General features: G+C 45.0%; 1 protein-coding gene and 1 long non-coding RNA gene across 2 annotated transcripts in view; one reads left to right on the top strand and one right to left on the bottom strand.

Moving 5' to 3' along the window:
- Positions 1-15,734, bottom strand: part of TNK2 (tyrosine kinase non receptor 2) — a 46,380-nt gene extending 30,646 nt beyond the window's left edge. The window contains exon 1 of the mRNA XM_047875244.1: positions 15,405-15,734. The gene's annotated coding sequence lies outside the window, so the exon portion shown is untranslated. The remainder of the gene's footprint in view (positions 1-15,404) is intronic.
- Positions 15,735-16,837: 1,103 nt separating this feature from the next.
- On the top strand, positions 16,838-20,865 carry LOC125174627 (uncharacterized). Its single transcript, XR_007155477.1, has 3 exons — positions 16,838-16,937; positions 20,585-20,709; positions 20,792-20,865. It is a non-coding gene; the product is annotated as an uncharacterized LOC125174627 (long non-coding RNA).
- Positions 20,866-21,182: the final 317 nt, after the last annotated feature.

The following is a 21,182-nucleotide window of genomic DNA, read 5'->3' as shown; positions in this document are numbered from 1 at the left end:
GGGGTAGGCGATACAACAATGTTGATGGGAAGGAAGCTCAGTTTGTCAGGCATCCCAGCCTCACCACGGGGGTCAAGGGAGTAACAGGGTGGGAAGGCAGGGCACAGAAGCAGGGAATCAGATCAGATACAGGGACCCACTATGCCTCATCTTCGACTCCAACAGAAAAGGAGGTGTGACTTTCAGAGAAGAAAGGAAAGAATCTACCTTTACACAGAACCTATCCACTATCCAGACCCACATTGAACTCAACACCTCCCCACATGTACCAACTTGATCTTGAAAGTATTTAGTTGCTGTTTCATGCTCCAGTGGCTCAAGATTGGCATGCCAACCCTGACACTCAGAGACAGGACACTGAGAGCCCTAACACATTCCTGGAGCACTCCTCCCACCAACAAAACCCTACTCATGTGTGACAGAGGATAAATTCCAGCAGCTGTCTGGGTCTTGTGCACATGCACACCATACACGCCCTGGTGCCAGGGCTCGGATGCAGGGCACTGCAGAGAGCTGCCTCTTGCCAATCCTCTGGCCCAGGCATCATCACAACACCAAGCGATGCAGTGATTCCCCGGAAGGGAGGAAGGATGCAGCACAGCTCCCAGCAGCCAGCCACTCCCAGAGCTCTTCTAGGGCTGGGGCTGCGCAGAGGCTGCCTGGCTGGTCCTCTGCCTGCTGGCTCAGGCCTCACCCCACCCCCACCCCTTCAGCAAGAGCCTAGAGCTGAAGGGGCCTATTGTTGAGCCCCGGAGGTGGGGTGGGGAAAGAAGCCAGAGCTGTGAATGGTAGAGCATTTATTCTGCAAGAGGGACTGCTCATCCCCTCTGGACCATGTCCATACCAGAACCCCAGGAGCTAGCAACACCCAGTGAAGGACAGGCTGCAGGGCCCAGGAGACAAAGGGACTGAACCTAGGAGTAAAAGAAATGTTGGACTACCTTCCCACTATATCCTGCCTATCCATTTTAGCAATAAAGAAACTGAGATCCTAAAAGGGGAAGGGACTTGTGAAACAAGGCACTTACGGAGCTATCTTTGGAAACAGATCCCTAGGAACTAGGGGAGATCAATAGTTCAGAGCGGTGGTGACTGTAGACACAGAGGAGCAGCCATACCAAGGTCAGGGATTAGTAAACATAAGGACCCAGGAAGAGGAGGCCTTGCCTTATTAGAAGACACAGCGTACAGGAGACAGGCAGAGACAGGAAGAGCCCACTGTTCTTACACCCAGCTAAGGCCCTTGGCTCCAGGGCTCCCAGGAGATACAGCTGCTGAAGGAAGAGACCAAGCCAAAACTCTCACTCCAAACCCCGCCTCAGTCACTCACCATGCACCTTCTATGTGCTCACCCTGTGTTAGGGTTTTGGGGAAATAGGAAAGGGAAGTTATGTTCTGGGTCCTCAAGAAGACACTATGTGCAGGTTCTTTTATTTTTTTTTTTAATAGAAAGCAATGTTTTTTTAATCTATTTATTTACTTTTATTTTTTTTAGTGAGTTCTAAGCCCAATGTGGGACTTGAACTCACAACACCAAGATCAAAGAGTTGCACACTCTACCAACTGAGCCAGCCAGGGATCCCTACATGCAGTCCTTTAAAAGCTTTATCTTCACTAACTGATTAAAAACTTCCCCTTATTACTCTACATTATCCCCGTTTTACAGATGAAGAAATTGACGTTTTGAAGAAGTGACCAAGGTCATGCAGAGAATAAGAGCTGAAGCCAGGATTCAGTCCATATACAAAGGCACACTAAATTTCTTGGCTCAATGACGTGAGCCCACGGAGGGCAGAGTTATAGTCCTATTCATTAAATATATACTGGATATTGAATGAATTCATGGATTCTATGAGGAAGTTTAAAGAGGGGACAGAGGTTCCAGGAAAAAAACCAGTAAATTGCACACATGCACATAATTCCATTCCTTCTCAAAACCCCTCCAAAACTACACTTTAAAGAGAATTTATTTTTCTAAAGAGAATTTTTTAAAAAATATTTATTTATTTTTGAGAGAGACAGCACAAAAATGAGCAGGGGAGGGGCAGAGAGGATCTGAGCAGAGGAGAGAGGATCTGAAGCAGTCTCTGAATTATCAGCACAGAGCCTGACATGGGGCTCAAACCCACAAACCACAAGAGCATGACCCGAGCCGAAGTTGGATGTTTAACCAACTGAGCCACCCAGGTGCCCCTCAAGAGAAATTTTTTGAATGGCAGAGGAAACAACCACAACAAGCTGGAAAGCAGATGATGGGCCAGTGACAACTGGGAGCAGAACCTAAAAAAAAAAAGTCACAACTCCCAAGGTGAGAAGCACCTGACTGATCCCACAGAATCCTCAAATGGCCTGGGAATTTGAAGCCCCAGAAACCCCTACAAGAAGAAGAGGTGAGAGAGGGAAGTGCTAAAAAATAGAGGATTATTTAAAAGCTATTTAAGAAGCAGTAAGACCCCACCACCAGCACCACCATACTCCTTCCCCAATACAGAGCCACTGAGTGACTGTCCCTTTACCACCCTGCAAAAACGAGGGATTTCCCTTCAGTGGATAAATGGAACATCTTGAGACTGGCACAGTGGGCTTCATGGAAGATGGCAGGGGGGTGGGAGGGAGCAGCAGGCAGGTGCTACATCCCAAACAAGGAAAGCATGCATGGATGTTGAGATCCCAATCCCCTTCTCGACTTGCTCCTGGAACATGGAGCCAGGCTTCCACATCTTGGCAGGAGACACAAGTGTCTTTTCTGGCAACTCTGACCTGGCCAAGAAAGATATAAAGATACCAACACTAGGAGTTCCCAACAAATGGCCCATCTAGGTCACCACACAAAGAAACTCCATCAACAAGACCATTCAGTGCTGTAGTTCCCCATCCTCCGTTGAGAGCAGACAACACAAAATTACCAGACACCCAAGACAAGCCTCTAACATGGAAGAGAGAGAGCAAAACACACAGAAAAAAGCAACCAAGAGGAAACAGACTATGCAGAAGAAAATTTCAGACCAAAAAATGCTCATTAATATACCTTCAGAGACAAGATAGTGTATCTTCAAAATAAGAACAGGATATTATTGGGAAACAAAAAATTACAAACACAATAGGTGACATACAAAATTCATCAGACCCATCCCCAACCCACCCAGCAGAGTCTGGCCCATGGCAGGTGCTCGCTCATAAATACCTGTTGAATGGATAAATGAAGTAGTGATTCTCAAATTTTAATGCACATACAGATCACCTGGGGATATTGTTAAACTGCAGATACAGATTCCATGGATATGAGGTAGGGCCTAAGATTCTCCATTTCTAACAAGCTGCCAAGTGACACATGTTTTGGTCCAGTAGATCGCACTCTGAGAAGCAAGGGTCTTCAATAAACTCTGGAGGTGCTCTTTGCCCTGGCTATGCATTAAAATCACCTTGGAGCTAGGAAAGTGTCAATGTGTAGACCCCACCCACTGAGATTCTAATCAACTTGACCTAGGTGAGACTGAGGTGTCATTTTTTTTTTTTTTTTAAGAGAGAGAGAGAGAGAGAGAGAGACAGCGCACAAGTGCACACGCAAGCAGGGGAGGGGCAGAAGGAGAGGGAGGGAGAGAATCTTAAGCAGGCTCCACACTCAGCATGTGGAGCCTAATCCAGGGCTCAATTTCACAACAGTCAGATCATGACCTGAGCGGAAATCAAGAGTCAGATACTTAAATGACTGCGCCACCCAGGCACCCCTGAGGCGTATCTTTTTTTTTTTTTTTTTTTAGTTTATTTTAAGTTTATTTATTTTGAGAGACAGAGAGAACAGAGGAGGGGCAGAGAGAGAGGAAAAGAGAGAATCCCAGGCAGGCTCTGTGCGGTCAACGTGGAGCCTGATGTGGGGCTTGAACTCATGAACAGTGAGATCATGACCTGAGCTGAAACCAAGAGGTGGATGCTTAACCAAATGAGCCACCCAGGCGCCCCCTGAGACATCGTAGTTTGAAGCCTCTTCAGATGAATCCAGACTGGGGTTGAATACCATTGCTCTGTAGAAAGCTTGTAATTGTGCCAATTCGTTTGACCTGGCCAGAACAGTCCTGTTCTCAGATGTTCTCTCCCATTATTGACACTGACCACTCTCTCAAAGGCCCTTCTCATCATAGCCATGAGCATCAGTTTATGGGACTACTTTTTATACTGATAGTGATTCTCAATTCTGAGTCCCATTAATATGGATGAAAAAAATCATTCTACTGAATTCTCAATAAATTCAGTCTGAGAATGTTTTCCTTATCAAATTCTCACACTTATCTTAATCTAATTTTTTGTTACCCTTAACCTTGAAACTTTATCAGGTTAATAAGCCCTTTTGGGAAGGAGGTTTTGTTTTTGGTTTTGGTTTTTTTTTTTTTTTTAAACGTTTATTTATTTTTGAGACAGAGAGAGACAGAGCATGAACAGGGGAGGGGCAGAGAGAGAGGGAGACACAGAATCTGAAACAGGCTCCAGGCTCTGAGCTGTCAGCACAGAGCCCAACGCGGGGCTCGAACTCACGGACCGCGAGATCGTGACCTGAGCCGAAGTCGGACGCTTAACCGACCGAGCCACCCAGGCGCCCCTTTGTTTTTGTTTTTTAGTGAAATGTGGATAATTCCCTAATCAAAAATCCTAACCCATTCTCCCAAGGTTTCTATTACTAAAGTTGAATTTAGTAGTTTTGTGTCTACCTCATCCATGTCACACATGGGAAAAAATAGTATCAACAGACATTTACTGCTATCATAATTGCTAAAACTACAATAGAAGGGATGGAGGATAAAGTTCAGATCTTCTGCAACAGAGAACAAAAGACACAAAGATGGCAAACAGGAGAGGGAAAAAAAAAAAAAAAAGAAAACCAGATGATCAGTATAAGAAGGTCCAATATCTAAACAAAAGGAGCTCAGAGAGACAGAGACAGAGAGAGACAGAGAGAGAGAGAGAGAGAGAGAGAGAGAGATGACCAAAATAATACAAGAAAACTTCCCAGACCTGAAATACAAGTTTCCAAACTAAAAGGGTTCACTGAGCATACAGCACAAGTTGAAAACAGACCCATACTAAGCTACTTAATTAGGAAATCATTACAAAACACAATACTGGAGATAAAGAGAAGATCCTACACACTTTGGGGCAAGGGAGAGGGTCCCATACAGGATTTGGAGTGACCTTAGACTTCAGTGTTAATTCTAGAACCTAAAAGCAATATCCTCAAGATGTGAAGGAAAGCAATTTCCAACCTAGATCTTTATATTCAGCTGAGTGAATAGCAGGCTGGCAAGGTCTCCAAATAATCTCCCACCCATACACCCTCCTCCCTCAGGAAGCTACTAAAGGACAGACTCTACCAAAACTAGAGAGTAAACCAACAAAGGAGAAGACATGGGATGCAGGAGATCCAACACAGAAGAGCAGTGAAGGAGATGCCCAGATGCTGAAAGGAGGTTCCGAGAGGATGGCTAAGCACCTGTGATAGACACCAACCAGACCATGTTGCTTCAGGGCACAAGGCTCTGAAAGAGACTTCTTCAGAAAGATAAATTTGATAGAATATCTGATGGAACTGACATCTTGAGAAACTTAGACAGCTACTGGAATTTGGCTAATTGAAAGGTGCACAGAAAACTAAGCAAACAAACAAAAGCAACTCCAGGAAGAACAAAAAGTTGTGCAGGAAAGGAAAAGTCATCACAATTTACTACACCGTAACAATAAACACAGACAGTAGAGTGAAGAGATTGAAGGATGGGAAATATAGAAGGGTAGCAATGGGGGAATTAAATTCAAATTCTCATCTTTGGCCAAGATGGAATAATAAGGATCAGATTTGTTCTCCTGACTGCAATAACAAAAAATTGGATGAAATATACAAAATGGTTTTGAAAATACCAGATATCAGGGAACTAAAGACAGTGATACCTGTGAGTCAGGAAATAAAAGAGGTCAGCCCTATGGTTGAGTTTCCAGGCTACAGCACAGAGAAGGGAAACTGTCAGACCCCAAAAGACTCCAGGAGTTGAGGAGATGGAGCTTAGAGTTTGGGGAGTCTTAGGGGGCCAGAGTTCACAGAACAGAGCAGCAAAGAAGAGAGAGTACCACAGAAGTCTATAAAGGGTTCCCCTCAAGTATTTAGCTGAGCACTAATCATCTATGTGAATGTGTAGAAATTACCCAAGGGTAGGGAAAATAACCACCCAAAAGGATTAGAAGTAACAATGCCTGGTGCTCCCAAGGCTGGGAAAAGTGCCTGTTCCCACCAGCCAAACTGGAAAAGGTAGGCACTGGGTACAATTCACAGATGGGTCTTGCCTCAGCAGGAAAATTAGTAGCCTTAGATTGAACATGGCTCTGGTACTAACAAGTCTTAAAAACAAGACCCAAGATAATCAAACTATTTCCAAGTCACTGCATCCTAGAATAAAGCTCAAGAATAGTTATAAGAATACAAAAGTATCCAGCAACCAACCAGGTAAAATTAACATTGTCTGGCATCCAATAAAAAATTATCAGGCATGCCAAAAGCCAGGAACTAGGACCTATAATAAGGAGATAAAGCAATTAATCAAAACCAACTCAGAACTAACACAAATGGTAGAATTAGCAAGGACATTAAAATAATTAAACATTAAAACAATTATTAAAACTATTATTACTATAAAACTATATAGCTATTAAAAAAATTTTTTTAAGGGGCACCTGGATGGCTCAGTCAGTTGGGCATCCAACTTCAGCTCAAGTCATGATCTCACAGCTTGTGAGTTTGAGCCCTGCATCAGGCTCTGTGCTGACAGCTCAGAGCCTGGAGGCTGCTTCAGATTCTGTGCCTCTCTCTCTCTCTGCCCCTCCCCACTTGCTCTCTCTCTCTCTCTCTCTCTCTCTCTCAAAAATAAAGATTTTGGGGCGCCTGGGTGGCTCAGTCGGTTAAGCGTCTGACTTCGGCTCAGGTCATGATCTCGCGGTTCGTGGGTTCGAGCCCCACGTCGGGCTCTGTGCTGACAGCTCAGAGCCTGGAACCTGCTTTGGATTCTGTGTCTCCCTCACTCTCTGACCCTCCCCCACTCAAGCTCTGCCTCTCTGTCTCAAAAATAAATAAACATTAAAAAAAAATAAATATTTTTAAAATTTTAAACATATATTTTTAAAAAGAATATAATTGAACTTCTAGAATAAAAACTACATTGCATGAGATGAAAAAAATAAACTGAATGCAATTAAAGGTGATTACATACTGCAGAAGAAAAACCTGGTGAACCTGAAGACACAGTAATAGAAATGATCTGAAATTAACTCCAGAGAAGAAAAAAAAATCTTTTTTAAATAAACAAAGCATCTGCTCCTGAAACAATATTGCACTGTATGTTAACTAAATAGAATTTAAATAAAAATTTAAAAAGAGAAAAAAAAATTTTTTTAAATAGGGGGGACACCTGGGTGGCTCAATCAGTTAAACATCTGACTTCAGCTCAGGTCATGAATTCACGGATCATAGGTTCAAGCCCCATGTCAGGCTCTGTGCTGACAGCTCAGAGCCTAGAGCTAACTTCGGATTTTGTGTCTACCTCTCTGCCCCTTCCCTGCTCATTCTCTCTCTCTCAAAATAAATATTAAATTTTAAAAAATTTAAAAGAAAAAAAATAAATGAACAAAGCGTCTGTGAGCAATGGGACAATTTCAAGTGGCCTAACATTTGTATTGTTGGAGTTCCCTGAGGAAAGGAGAGAGAGCTGGAAACAGAAAAAAATATTTGAAGAAATAATGGCTTAAATATTTCCACATTTGATTAAGATTATAAGCCCACCGACTCAAAAAGTTCAATGAACTCCAAACACAAGACACATGAAGAAAACTGTACCAACATACCTCATAATCAAATTGCTCAAAATCAGTGATAAAGAGAAAATCTTAAAATGTAGCTGGGGAGGGCGAGGAAGACATGTTACAGACAGGGAGCAAAGATAAAGATGACAGCAGAGGAGGCGCCTGGCTGGCTCAGCTGGGAAAGCATGCAACTTTTGATCTCAGGTGGTGAGTTTGAGCCCCATGAAGGGCACACAGAGCTTACTTAAAAAAAAAAAAAAAAAAAAAAAATGACAACAGATTTCCTGCAGAAATGAAAATGAGAAGACAGTGGCACAACATCATTAAAGTACTGAAAAATAAACTAATGAAATGGAATTTAGTCCAATGAAAATATCTTTTTAAAATAAAAGCTAAATAAACTTAAGCATACAAAAGCTGAAAGAATTCATCACCAACCTGCACTACCATAAATGTCAAAAGAAGTCCTTCAGACAAAAGGAAAGTAATACCATATAGAAATATGGATCTATGCAAAGAATGAAGCACTGGAAATAGCAACTACAGGGGTAGACATCTAAGACATTTTTATTATGTACATTATTTTAAAAAATAAATTGTTTAAACACAAATAATACCAAATAGTGTGGTTTACAACGTGTGTAAGAATAATTTCTGAATAATAGCATAAAAGGAGGAGAGAAATAAAAATACAAATTTTTATACTATTATCACTTGAAGGCAGACTGTGATTAAAGATGTGTATTATTGGGGCGCCTGGGTGGTGCAGTCGGTTAAGCGTCCGACTTCAGCCAGGTCACGATCTCGCGGTCCGTGAGTTCGAGCCCCGCGTCGGCTCTGGGCTGATGGCTCAGAGCCTGGAGCCTGTTTCCAATTCTGTGTCTCCCTCTCTCTCTGCCCCTCCCCCTTTCATGCTCTGTCTCTCTCTGTCCCAAAAATAAATAAACGTTGAAAAAAAAAAATTTTAAAGATGTGTATTATGAATCCTGGGGCACCCGGGTGGCTCAGTCAGTTAGGCTTCTGACTTCAGGTTACGTCATGATCTCACGGTTTGTGACTTCAAGCCCCACATCGGGCTGTCTGCTGTCAGCACAGAGGCTGCTTTGGATCATCTGTACCCCCCTTTCTCTGCCCCTCCCCTGCTCACTCTGTCAAAAATAAACATTTAAAAAATTATTTAAAATAAAGATGTATATTATGAATCCCATAGCCAGTACAAGGAAAGAAAACTATCCTCATAAACACAGATGCAAAATTCTTAACAAATTCTCTAGCAAACAGAATTCAACAATACATATAAAAAATAACACACCATGACCAAGTGGAGTTCGTCTAAGGAATGCAAGGTTGGTATAACATTTGAAAATCAGGGGTGCCTGGTGGCTCAGTTGGTTAAGTGACTGACTTCAGCTCAGGTCATGATCTCAGGGTGCGTGAATTCGAACCCAACATCAAGCTCACTGCTGCCAGTGCAGAGCCTGCTTCAAATCCTCTACCCTGCCCCCTCTCTGCCCCTCCCCTGCTCATTCTCTCTTTCTCTCAAATATAAGCATTTAAAAAACAAACAAAAATTTGAAAATCAATGTAATTCAACATATTAACAAACTAAAACAAAAAAATCCCAGTCACAGAAAAAACATTTTTTGTTAATTTATTATTTATTTATTTTTAACGTTTATTTATTTGTGAGACAGAGAGAGACAGAGCATGAACGGGGGAGGGTCAAAGACAGGGAGACACAGAATCTGAAACAGGCTCCAGGCTCTGAGCTGTCAGCACAGAGCCCGACGCGGGGCTCGAACTCACGGACCGCGAGATCATGACCTGAGCCGAAGTCGGCCGCTTAACCGACTGAGCCACCCAGGCGACCCCGGAAAAAACATTTGACAAAGTCCGACATCCATTCCTATTAAAAATCTCAGGACCTTCTGGGTGGCTCAGTGGGTTAAGCATCCGACTTCGGCTCAGGTCATGATCTCGCGGTCCGTGAGTTCCAGCCCCGTGTCAGGCCTATGCTGACAGCTCAAAGCCTGGGGCCTTCTTCTGATTTTGTGTCTCCCTCTCTCTGACCCTCCCCTGCTCGTGCTCTCAACTCTCTCTCTCAAATAAACGTTAAAAAAAATTTTTTTTAATAACAAATTTAAAAATCTCAGTAAAATAGGAACAGAGGGAATTTCTTCAACTTAATAAAGAGCATATATGAAAAACCCACAGCTAATATCATGCATAATGGTGAAAAGACTGAAGGAACAAGTAACCCCTCTTCTACTCAACTTTATACCAGAAGATATAGCCAGTGCAATTAGAGAAGAAAAACAAGTAATTATCAGGCATAAAGATCAGAAAGAAAGAAGTAAAACTGTCTTTATTAACAAATGACATGACAATCTATGTATAAAATCCAATGGAAGCTACAAAAAGCTACTAGAATACATTTATCAAGGTGGTACGATTCAAGATTAATATACAAAAATCAATTGGGTTTTTATATATATATATATATATACACACACACACACACACACACTAACAACAATAGGAAATAGAAATTTAAAAACAATACCATTTTATAGCAGCATTATTGACGACAGCCAAAAGGTGGGAAACAACCACCAGATGAATAAAAATGTAGCATATTCATACAATGGGTTATTACTTAGCCTTAAAAAAGAAGTAAATTCTAACACATGCCACAACATGGATGAACTCCAAATACATTATGTATGGTAAGTGAAAAAAGCCATTCACCAAGGGACAAATACTGCATGATTCTACTCCTATGAGGTATTTAGAATAGCCAAATTCATATAAAGTAGAATGTGGTTCCAAGGACTAGGGTGGAGAGGGTATGGAGAGCTATTGTTTAATAGGTACAGAGTTTTAATTTTGCAAGATTAAAAAGTTCTGGAGATGGATGGTGGTGATAGTTGCAATGTAAATGTACCTAACACTACGAACCATACCCTGAAAGATGGTTAAGATGATAAATTTTATGTTATATATATTTTACCAAAATTAAGATAAAAAAGTAAGAAAGCCAAATACCATTTACATAGCATAAAAAAAAATAACAATACTTAAGTATATATCTGACAAAACACATGAAAAATCTGTATACTTAAACTAGAAAACACTGGTGAAATTCTTAAAAGTCCATATACAGACATATATATTGTTTATGGGTCAGAAGGTTTAATATTGCTAAGATAATGGACATTTCCCCCAAAATGATCTACAGATTCAATGCAATCCCAATCAAAATCCCAGGAGGCTTCCTTATAGAAATTATCCCCAAATTGATTCTAAAATGCATGTGGAAGTGCAAAGAAGCTGGAAAAACTAAAGCAATTTTGAAAAGAACAACGTTCAAGGTTTTACCCTGATTTCAAGACTACTATAAATCTACAATAATCAAGACAGTGTGGTATTAGGATAAAGATAGACAAAATGACCAATGAAGCAAGAGAGCCCAGATTGTATCTACACATATACAGACAATTGATTTTTTTACAAAGGTGCAAAGGCAATTCCATGGAAGGACACGTTTTTTTCAACAAATGGTGCTGGAATAGTTGGATCTCCACAAGCAAAAAAGCTGAACTTCAATTCATTCCTTGCACCATACACAAGAATGAACCCAAAATGGATCATTAAACCTAAATGTAAAACCTAAATGTAAAACCTAAAAATCATTTCTAGAAGGGGGAAGGCGGTAGAGCATGAGACTCTTGATCTCAGGGTTGTGAGTTCGCACCCCACATTGCACACAGAGATTACTTAAAAATAAAATTGTTTTAAGAATAAATAAATAAGGGGCGCCTGGGTGGCGCAGTCGGTTAAGCGTCCGACTTCAGCTAGGTCACGATCTCGCGGTCCATGAGTTCGAGCCCCGCGTCAGGCTCTGGGCTGATGGCTCAGAGCCTGGAGCCTGTTTCCGATTCTGTGTCTCCCTCTCTCTCTGCCCCTCCCCCGTTCATGCTCTATCTCTCTGTCCAAAAATAAATAAACGTTGAAAAAAAAAAAAAAGAATAAATAAATAAAATGTCTAGAAGAAAAATAGGAGAAAACCATTGTGCTTTGGGTTAGGCAAAGATTTCTTAGACGTGACACCAAAAGCATAAACCACAAAAAAAAGTTGTTAAACTGGAGTTCATTAAAATTTTAAATTTCTGCTCATCAAAAAAGGCACCGTAAGGAAAATTAAAATGTAAGCCAAAGATGGAAGGAAATATTTGCAAATCAAACATATCCAATCCCAACATATTCAATAAAGGATCTGTATGCAGAATATATAAAGAACTCATAAAACTCAATACAAAAAAAAAACCTCACAATTAAAAAATGGGTAAACAATTTGAACAGACATATCACCAGATATACAAATGGCAAATAAGTACATGAAAAGATGCTCAGTAACATTAGTCATTAGGGAAATGTAAATTAAAGTCAAGGAGATAACCACTGCAGACCTATTCGAAGGTCTAAAATTAAAGAAACTGGGGCACATGGGTGGCTCAGTCGGTTGAGCATCTGACTTCAGCTCAGGTCACAGTCTCAAGGTTCATGAGTTCGAGCCCAGCATCAGGCTTGCTACTTTCAGGGCAGAGCCCACTTTGAATCCTCTGTCCGCCTCTCTTTCTCTGCTCCTCCCCGGCTCGCTCTCTGTGTCTGTCTCTCTCTCTCTCAAAAATGAATAAACATTAAAAAAAAAATAAAAGCTAAATTAAATTAAAGAGACTGACCATACCAAGTGCTGACAAAGAGGTGGAAGAATTTGAACTTTCATATACAACTAGTAGGTATGTGAAAAAGTTTTTTTAATGTTTATTTTTGAGAGAGAGAGAGACAGAGTGTGAGCGGGGTTGGGGCAGAGAGAGAGGGAGACATGTAATCTGAAGCAGGCTCCAAGGTCTGAGCTGTCAGCACAGAGCCCAATGTGGGGCTCCAACTCACTAACTGCGAGATCATGACCTGAGCTGAAGTCAGAAGCTTAACTGACTGAGCCACCCAGGCGCCCTACAACTAGTAGGTATGTAATATAAGACAACCACTTTGGAAAAAAGTCTGGCAATTTTCTTAAAAGTTAAATGTATACCTACCATATGATTCACAATTCCAGTCCTAAGGATTTACCCAAGAGAAATAAAATAGTATGTCCATAGAAAAACTTACACAAATGTTCACAGTTTTATTTGTAATAACCAAAAACTAAAAACAACCCATCATCAGGTGAATGGATAAACTGTGGCATATATGTGTAATGGAATGCTACTCAGCAATAAAAAATGAGCTACTGAAGCTTACACAACATGCATGAATCTCAAAATAATTATGCTGAAAAAAAAAAAAAAAAAGCCAGGCAAAAAAGGACACATGCTGTCTGATTTCATTTCCATAAAATTCCAGGTAATGTGAACTAATGTATGGTGACAGAAAGCAGACCAGTCTGTTGCCTGGGGAAACAGCATGGCAAAGGAGGGGTGAGAAGAAGGAATTAGGAAGGGGCACAAAGAACTATGGGGGTTGGTTGGGAATAATAGGTATGTTCATTATCTTTATTGTGGTGGTGGTTTTACAGATATATTCATACGTTAAAACCTACTGTTTTAAATATGTTCCATTCAGGGGCGCCTGGGTGGCGCAGTCGGTTAAGCACCCGACTTCAGCCAGGTCACGGTCTCGCGGTCCGTGAGTTCGAGCCCCGCGTCAGGCTCTGGGCTGATGGCTCAGAGCCTGGAGCCTGTTTCCGATTCTGTGTCTCCCTCTCTCTCTGCCCCTCCCCCATTCATGCTCTGTCTCTCTCTGTCCCCAAAATAAATAAACGTTGAAAAAAAAAATTTAAAAAAAAACAAAACAAAAAGAATAACCACTTCCTTCTCCAGAATAAAGCACAGGACAGAGGATAATCGTGAATTTAGGGACCAGAGGAAAAGGTCTGGGAGCACAGACACCTCCTCCCCAACATCTGCCAGCAGGGGTCCCGGGAAAGTGGGCACCAAACTGCCAAAAAGGGGACTGAGCCCTCTGCTCTCAGGACAGTGTAAGGAAAACCATGGCCCACTGCACAGAAACTGAAGCCCAGAGACGTTATCTTGCCCCAGGAGGTTACACAGGTAGTAGATGGTCTAAACCCAGAACTGTCAAAGTGCTTCTCTTCATCTACCACAAATTCAAAAAAGTTGACCTGAAACAGGATAAAGGTATATGCTTATGTCTATGTGTTTAGAACAGACAAATCTCTCCATTGGCTCCAGAGAGCCAGAACCAGTTTGGACACCCCAGAAGAGCCAGGCACCGTGGACACAGCAGCTGAACTTCCGGTGCATGAGTGTTTGGGGTAGCAGTGTGAGAGGCAGGCGTGGGACGAAGCTGACAGTCGGTTTGGGGTTTGCATGAGGAGCAGACTAACCGGCTCCTCCAGCATAGTCCCAGGAGCTGCCTGCCTATGGCTCTGCTGCCCCAGCCACCACCACCACCACTCCCCCTGTCCAGACTAGAGAGGACTATCTCCACCCACTCTGGTTTAGACAAGCGGCTGGGGCCACCTGACTCAGACATAGGACCCAGCTAAGGCAAGCAGCAACTCTGCACCCACCCCAACCTGAGGGCCATAGGAGCAGGAACTTCTAAGTGCCAAGTAAGAGGTGAACAACCCTAGGAGGATGAGGCCCATAAACTGGCCAACCAACCCCCTATGGGCCAGGAATGAGTAGGCCTGGCACTTGGGCCACCGGGGAGTCAACAGGAAGCCAAATCTAGTCCCCACCCTGTAAGCCCCACCTCTAGGCTGCGACAGGAGCTGGCCTTGGCTGGTACAGAACCTATGATGCCACAGCTGTCCACCTCCATGGGGTGGGGCTGAGCTCTGGGCCACAGAGAATGCCCAGAGTCCAGTAGTACAAACACCCTCTCCTCAAAGTGTCCCTTTCAAATTAGAGGCCTAGAGCCCACACCCAGACAGAAGGCCTCACCAGTAGTTCTCTGCCCTGCTACCCCTATTCATCCTTGGCTCTGAGCCCTCGATTATTAATCAGCTGTGACAAGAAGGTGTGGCGGGAGCAGGTCAGGCTCGTGCTCAAGTCACTGGCAGCCACACTCACATCACATGGCTAACAGGGTTACTAGATAAAGTCCAGTTAATGCAATGCTGCCCCTTCCCTTTTTTGGAATCTGTTTTGAGGACCTGAGAAAACCTGTGCTGATTGCACCATCCCAGCCCTGGCACGGAGGCACTCCTATCTCCAGGGGCAGACTGATGGAGGGGTGACTACCTCCTCCGCAACCTTGGCCTAGGGCTACCCCTCTCTGCCTTCTGCCCAGGCCTGGTAGCCTGGCAGTCTCACCTCCAGTCTAGACTCTAAGGAAATGCCCCATCACTCTAGTTGGCATTTTTAGTACTGGGGGGAGGGGTCCTGCCTCGCTGTTGAAATTGCACTGCTTCCTTCCTCCCCAGGTTTAAACACAGCAAAGTGAACAAGAGCAGTTTGGAGACCACCCTCTCCTGAAATAACTGCAGCCCCCTGCTTCAAAACACACCAACTCCCGCTGGGAAGGGAATTGGGTTTCCTTACCTGCTGCCTTCGGCTGCCTCCCTGCAGACACAGTTTCGATGATGTCCAGGCTGAGGTGGCAGAAGAGGATCCAGCAGGACACACTGCCCGCTCTGGGGCAGTGGCTTCCAATGCTCCAATCCCCAAACCCCTACATCTTGCGCTCACCACGGCCCTTGAGCAATCCGGGCGCTGGGCAGCCGGCCTGTAGGTTACCACCTCCTCCTCCGCCGGCGCCTCCGGATCCTGTGCCCCTCGGGGGGCCCCTCTCCCTCCTGGGACCCCTTCCCGTCCAGGTATGTCTCCTGGACAGCCCGCACCACCTGTCCTTCCTGCACCCCGGGCAACCAATTTGCTTCTTGCACCCCCAGGCGCCCCTCCCCCTCAGGCCCCTGGGGCCCCACAGGCCGGGCCCTCCCCACCAGCTCGAGTCTCTCGCGGCGTGTCGGGGCCGCTCCCAGGACCACTGCCTCCCGCCTGAGGTGCCCGCAGCTCTCCCAGTGCTGAGCCCCCGGCTCCCCGGAACTTTCGAGCCCCTCCCCGCGCTCCCAGGAACGGTCCCCGAACTCGGAGAGCGGCTCGGGCTGCTGCAGCAGCCTGCGTGGGCTCCCCTCCCCCTGTTCCTGCACCCCGGCGCGGGCCTCCCCACGCTCCTGCACTGCGGGGCTGCCTCCCCCCTTCTCCTGGTACTGCTTGCGGGGCCCCAACCCCTCCTCCTGCACCACAGGCCAGCCCGCCGAGCCCGTCCACGGCGGCGGGCGCCTCCAGTCTGCGCCGTCCGGCGGACCCCACACCACCCCCAGGCTGGGCTCGTGGCCACGGCCGCCCCGCTCCTGCACCCCCGGGCCCACCCCGCCCTCCTCCTGCACGGCCGGACCCACGCCCCCCTGCTCCTCCACGCCGAGCTTCAGCCCGCGGAGCAGCTGCGGGCCCCAGCTGAGAACTCCAACCCGCTGCGGCTGCTGCTCCGGCAGCGCCGGACTGAGTCCGCCGCGCTCCTCCTGCGCTCCCCGCTCGGGGCCCCTCGCCGGCACTGCCCAGCGCACTCGCCTGCCCCCAAGAGGCCGCGCGGTCCCACCCCTCCAGATGGTGCTGCCCTCGGCGCCCGCTTACACCGCCCCCTGCCCCGCTCCCTCCGCCCCGTCCCCCTGGGGAGGGGGCTACAGGCTGGCCTTCCCGCGGGTTCCGCGGCCACCCCCACGTCCTAGGCCCGCCTCCCCGCCCTAGCCTCCCGGCGTCGACGTCCGCCCGCCGGGCGCCGCGCCCAGCGCCGGCCCCCGCAGGTGCTGCGGCCCCGCGCGCCGGCTCGGGAGCCAGGAGCGCCCGCCCTCCCGCCTGAGTTCCTGGAGCCCGCCTGCGCCTGCGCCGCCCCAGGGGGGCGGAGTCCAGCAGGGTTGGCCCGCCCTCTTAAGGAGCCAGGTCCCGCTAGCTCCTCCCCTCTCTCCTCTCTTCAGTCCCACTACCCATTCTCCTGCTTTACTCTCCAGAATCTCCCCACCCTCCGCACAGCTTGCGCCTTCCTGTGTGTCTACCGGAGAAGAGACGAAGTCGAAGGTAGGGAGTTACACTGAGACTGTGCAGTTAACTGGGCCCAGTGGAGGAGCACTGAAACAGGAGTCTCGAATTCTAAGTAGCAGCAGTTCAGCAGCTGCTCACTTACCACGTGACAGTGTAAAAAGTCACTTCCATCTGGTCTCAGTTGCTTTGTTTCTAAAATGAGGAGGTTGGATTGGAAAGTTTCCAAGGCCACAATCCAGTGAGTGTTTGCAGAAGTGGACTTGAGTCATAATCTCTCAGCAGCAGCCCAGAGGCCTGGGAACCTGGGCCACCCCCATCCTTTCTCTGGGGCCAAAGGAGGACATTTCAACAAGGGAGAGGTGGTTTCAGACCTATGACACTTTCTGCCGGGAACACAGGCATAAACAGTCCCAGGTAAAGGGGGCCTTCCTCCCTCCTGCACCGTTCTCCTTCTTGGGTGCTTTCCTCCCTGTACCCACAAAGAAGGAGAAAATTCAGAGCTCCTCCTCCCATTGATAGAGCAGCTATCGCACCCAGATCCTAGCTAGTTGGAGGCAGCCTTGAGGCATGGTGCTTAGAACCCAAAGGTTTAAGGCCAGTTGACACTGTTACTGACCACCTCATCTATGCAATGGGTACGATAATAAAACAAGTCCAGAGAGAATTGTCCCAAGGATCAGACATCAAAGAACTGTGTAGGATGACTCTGCACCCCTGTTGTCCAGCATTGAGCTCAAGGGCCCTGGCGGGAGGTGGGGGAAGCAGTAGGGCAGATCGGGATGGGTTAGAGACACCTAAGGGGGGGCTGGACTGGGTGGATTTGGGTCTTGGTGTCTTGCCTTGTGAGATAGGCTGGGCATCTTTCCACTAAATCATTTGATAACAGTGTGTGTAGCAGCTTACCTTAATCAGGAAGCCAGAGCATGGGGTGAATGCACCCTACCTGGTCCAAGGGAGGGTCTAGGGCAGGCAGGACTCCTGACGCCACCTCTGGGTTCAGCCAAGTTCCCCCTTGCTGCCTGATCTCAGAGGAAGAAGTCAGGGAGAAGGAATCTGAGGGGAGTCCTCTCCCAAGCTCCTTTACACTACATCGGTAATGACAATTGCTAAGGTTTATGGAGACTTCCTATGGGTAAGGCCCTGCATTTGGCATGTATTCTCATCTACCGGCCACCACAATCAAATGATGTTACATATTACCATCCTCATTTTAAAGATGGACTTTACATTGTTAAGTAACTTGCTCCAGGTCATACAGCTGGTGGCATTAAAACCAGGATTCAGATCCAGTTTTTGACTCCAAAGTCTGCCCTATACCACTGATATCAGCACAACAAAGCAATGCCAAACCCAGGAGCCTCACTTTGGGATGTATAAGGTCTGACTAAATTTGGGAGTCAATAGATGCAAACAACTGATTTGGAGCAAGCTTTCTGCCTGTAAATCAAGCTCCACATCAAAGCAAAGAATCAAAGCACTTGTATCCTGGTCAGTCCTGCTAGGTGATTTTCTTAAGGGAGCCCAAGTCCCCATTCTTCCACTTCCCCTCCACCTGCCCACAAGAGCCAGATCCATCCTTCTTACATGCTTAGTGCAAGGTTATCTGGAGCTTTAGTTTCACAGAAAAGCTTCCTCCATCCTTTTTAGTCCCAACTCTTGGACTCTCTCCACCACCACGCTGAGCACCAGGAGCTATGCTGAGAGAGGTCCCTGAGGCTGTCTGTCTCCCCTGCATTGTTCTGTGAGTCCAGTACCATCGCCTAGAGACACCTAGGAAGACGGCTCTGCCCTCAGGGAGCTGACAGCATATTAGAGGAAATGAGACACAGTCTAGAAGCATAAGGCTCAGGAGCTTAAAGGTGGCTGTGGGGATAAACCCCAACCCTTTAACGTGCCTGTACCAGTCTCTTCCCAGATCTGGAACTTGAGGAAGGTTGCCCACAGCAGAGTGACTGCAGGGAGAAGGGCTTGTCAGGTCTAGTTCTAAATGGAGGTGAACCAAGCTGCTTGAGGGAGGTTTGTGGGGTGCCCTTAAGAATCCCCACCTCGAGATGACTGCACTGCAGGGTATACAGGAGGACAAGGAAGGTGGTGACAGGGCAGCCTGGCTCATACCAGCAAGCAAGTGCTCATCGAAGAGTGGTGAATGTTGCTGAGTGATTGGGCTGAAGGGTTTTTGTTCTGTTTTTTGTTTTGTTTTGTTTTGTTTTTTTATAGAGCAATGTTTTTTTAAACTACTGTTGCAGCCTATGCATAGGAGGTGAACTGAATTCAGTAGGTTTTAACTGGCTTTTTTTTAGTGGAAGAGGACAATAATGCAATAGAAAATATGAGAATGTAATTTTTTTGAACTTTTGATTAAAGTATGACATACATCCAGAGAAGTGCAAACACGTGCACATTTTACAAAGTGAAGGTACCTAGCACCCAGATCAGAAAACAGGACGTAACCAGCATCTAGAAGCACTTCCAAATTTAATTTTTATTTTATTTATTTTTTAAAAAAACAAAACAGACGATATTCTTTTATTAAAATACAGTAAAATTAGAAAATAGGAAAAAAGTCAGGAACCAAAGTTTCTTCTACCTAGAAATGTAAAGTTTATTAAACAGTTTTTGTGTCAAAGAGAAAATACAAACAGATTTTTTTCAATATTTTATTAAAATTATTTTATTTTATTTTATTTTATTTTATTTTATTTTTCATCATGAGTGTACTCTTTAATCCCCATCCCCTATTTCTCCCATCTCCCTACATCCCCTCTGGTAACCATCTGTTTATTCTCTATAGTTAAGAGTCTGTTTCTTGGTTTGTCTCTCTTTTTTTTATTTTCCTTTGCTTGTTTGTTTTGTTTCTTAAATTCCACATATGAGTGAGGTCATTTAGTATTCATCTTTCTCGGAATGACTTATTTTGCTTAGCATTATACTCTCTAGCCCTGTCCATATTGGTTTTTATTTTATTTTATTTTTTATTTTTTTTAATTTACATTCAAGTTAGTTAGCATATAGTGAAACAATGATTTCAGGAGTAGATTCCTTAGTGCCCCTTACGCATTTAGCCCATCCCCCCTCCCACAACCCCTCCAGTAACCCTCAGTTTGTTCTCCACATTTAAGAGTCTCTTATGGTTTGTCCCCGTCCCTGTTTTTATATTGTTTTTGTTTCCCTTCCCTTATGTTCATCTGTTTTGTCTCTTAAAGTCCTCATATGAGTGAAGTCATATGATTTTTGTCTCTAATTTGACTTAGCATAATACCCTCCAGTTCCATCCACGTAGTTGCAAATGGCAAGATTTCATTCTTTTTGATTGCCGAATAATACTCCATTGTATATATATACCACATCTTCTTTATCCATTCATCCATCGATGGACATTTGGGCTCTTTCCATACTTTGGCTATTGTTGATAGTGCTGCTATAAACATGGGGGTGCATGTGTCCCTTCCAAACAGCACACCTGTATCCCGTGGATAAATGCCTAGTAGTGCAATTGCTGGGTCGTAGGGTATTTCCATTTTTAGTTTTTTGAGGAACCTCCATACTGTTTTCCAGAGTGGCTGCACCAGCTTGCATTTCCACAAATTTAATTTTTAAATAACTGTTATATTAATTTAGCATACCCTTCATATTCATGACTTCTTAACTTTCTGACAACCCTCCTCCCCGCTCTCAACACACAGAATGTAAACTCCACAAGGACAGAGGTTTTTGTCTGCGAGCAGATTGGCACAGACACCTATGACACTGCCTAGTAGGTGCCAGAAATGTATATTGAATGAATGAGAATGCATCACAGCTAATAAAGGTATTGTGTTTGTGACATTTTTGTTTCATTATACGTGCATATGTGCTCTACTTCTTGATATACAACCTGTTTCTTTCTGTAGGTCACACTCAAAACTTTCTGCTCCCAAAGCCCACTGCTCCAGCTTGAGAAAGTTGTGGAGGCTCCGATTCAGGCCAGGTAATGAGCATGGGTGAAGCAGAACAATATACTGATTATATCAGTGCTTCTCAAACTCTAGTGTGCAATTGAATGAGCTGGGGATCTTCTTGAAATGTAGATTCTGATTCAGCAGGTTTGGAAGGGGATGCTAAGACCCTACATTCCTATCAAGCTTCTACACTTTGAGCAGCAAGGCCTTGGACCCAGAGAGTCTCAATTACGCTGCACATAAGAATCACATGAGAAGCTTTTAAAAACAATGATGCCCAGGCCCCACCCCAGAATAATTAAATTGGAAACAAACCAATTTGCAAACAAACCAATTTGAAAAA

The sequence above is a fragment of the Prionailurus viverrinus genome, chromosome C2 (genome assembly GCF_022837055.1).
Source record: "Prionailurus viverrinus isolate Anna chromosome C2, UM_Priviv_1.0, whole genome shotgun sequence".
In the NCBI taxonomy this organism is placed as follows: domain Eukaryota; kingdom Metazoa; phylum Chordata; class Mammalia; order Carnivora; family Felidae; genus Prionailurus; species Prionailurus viverrinus.
The sequence above is the reverse complement of the archived record's forward strand: the minus strand, read 5'-3'. Positions and strand labels throughout refer to the sequence as shown.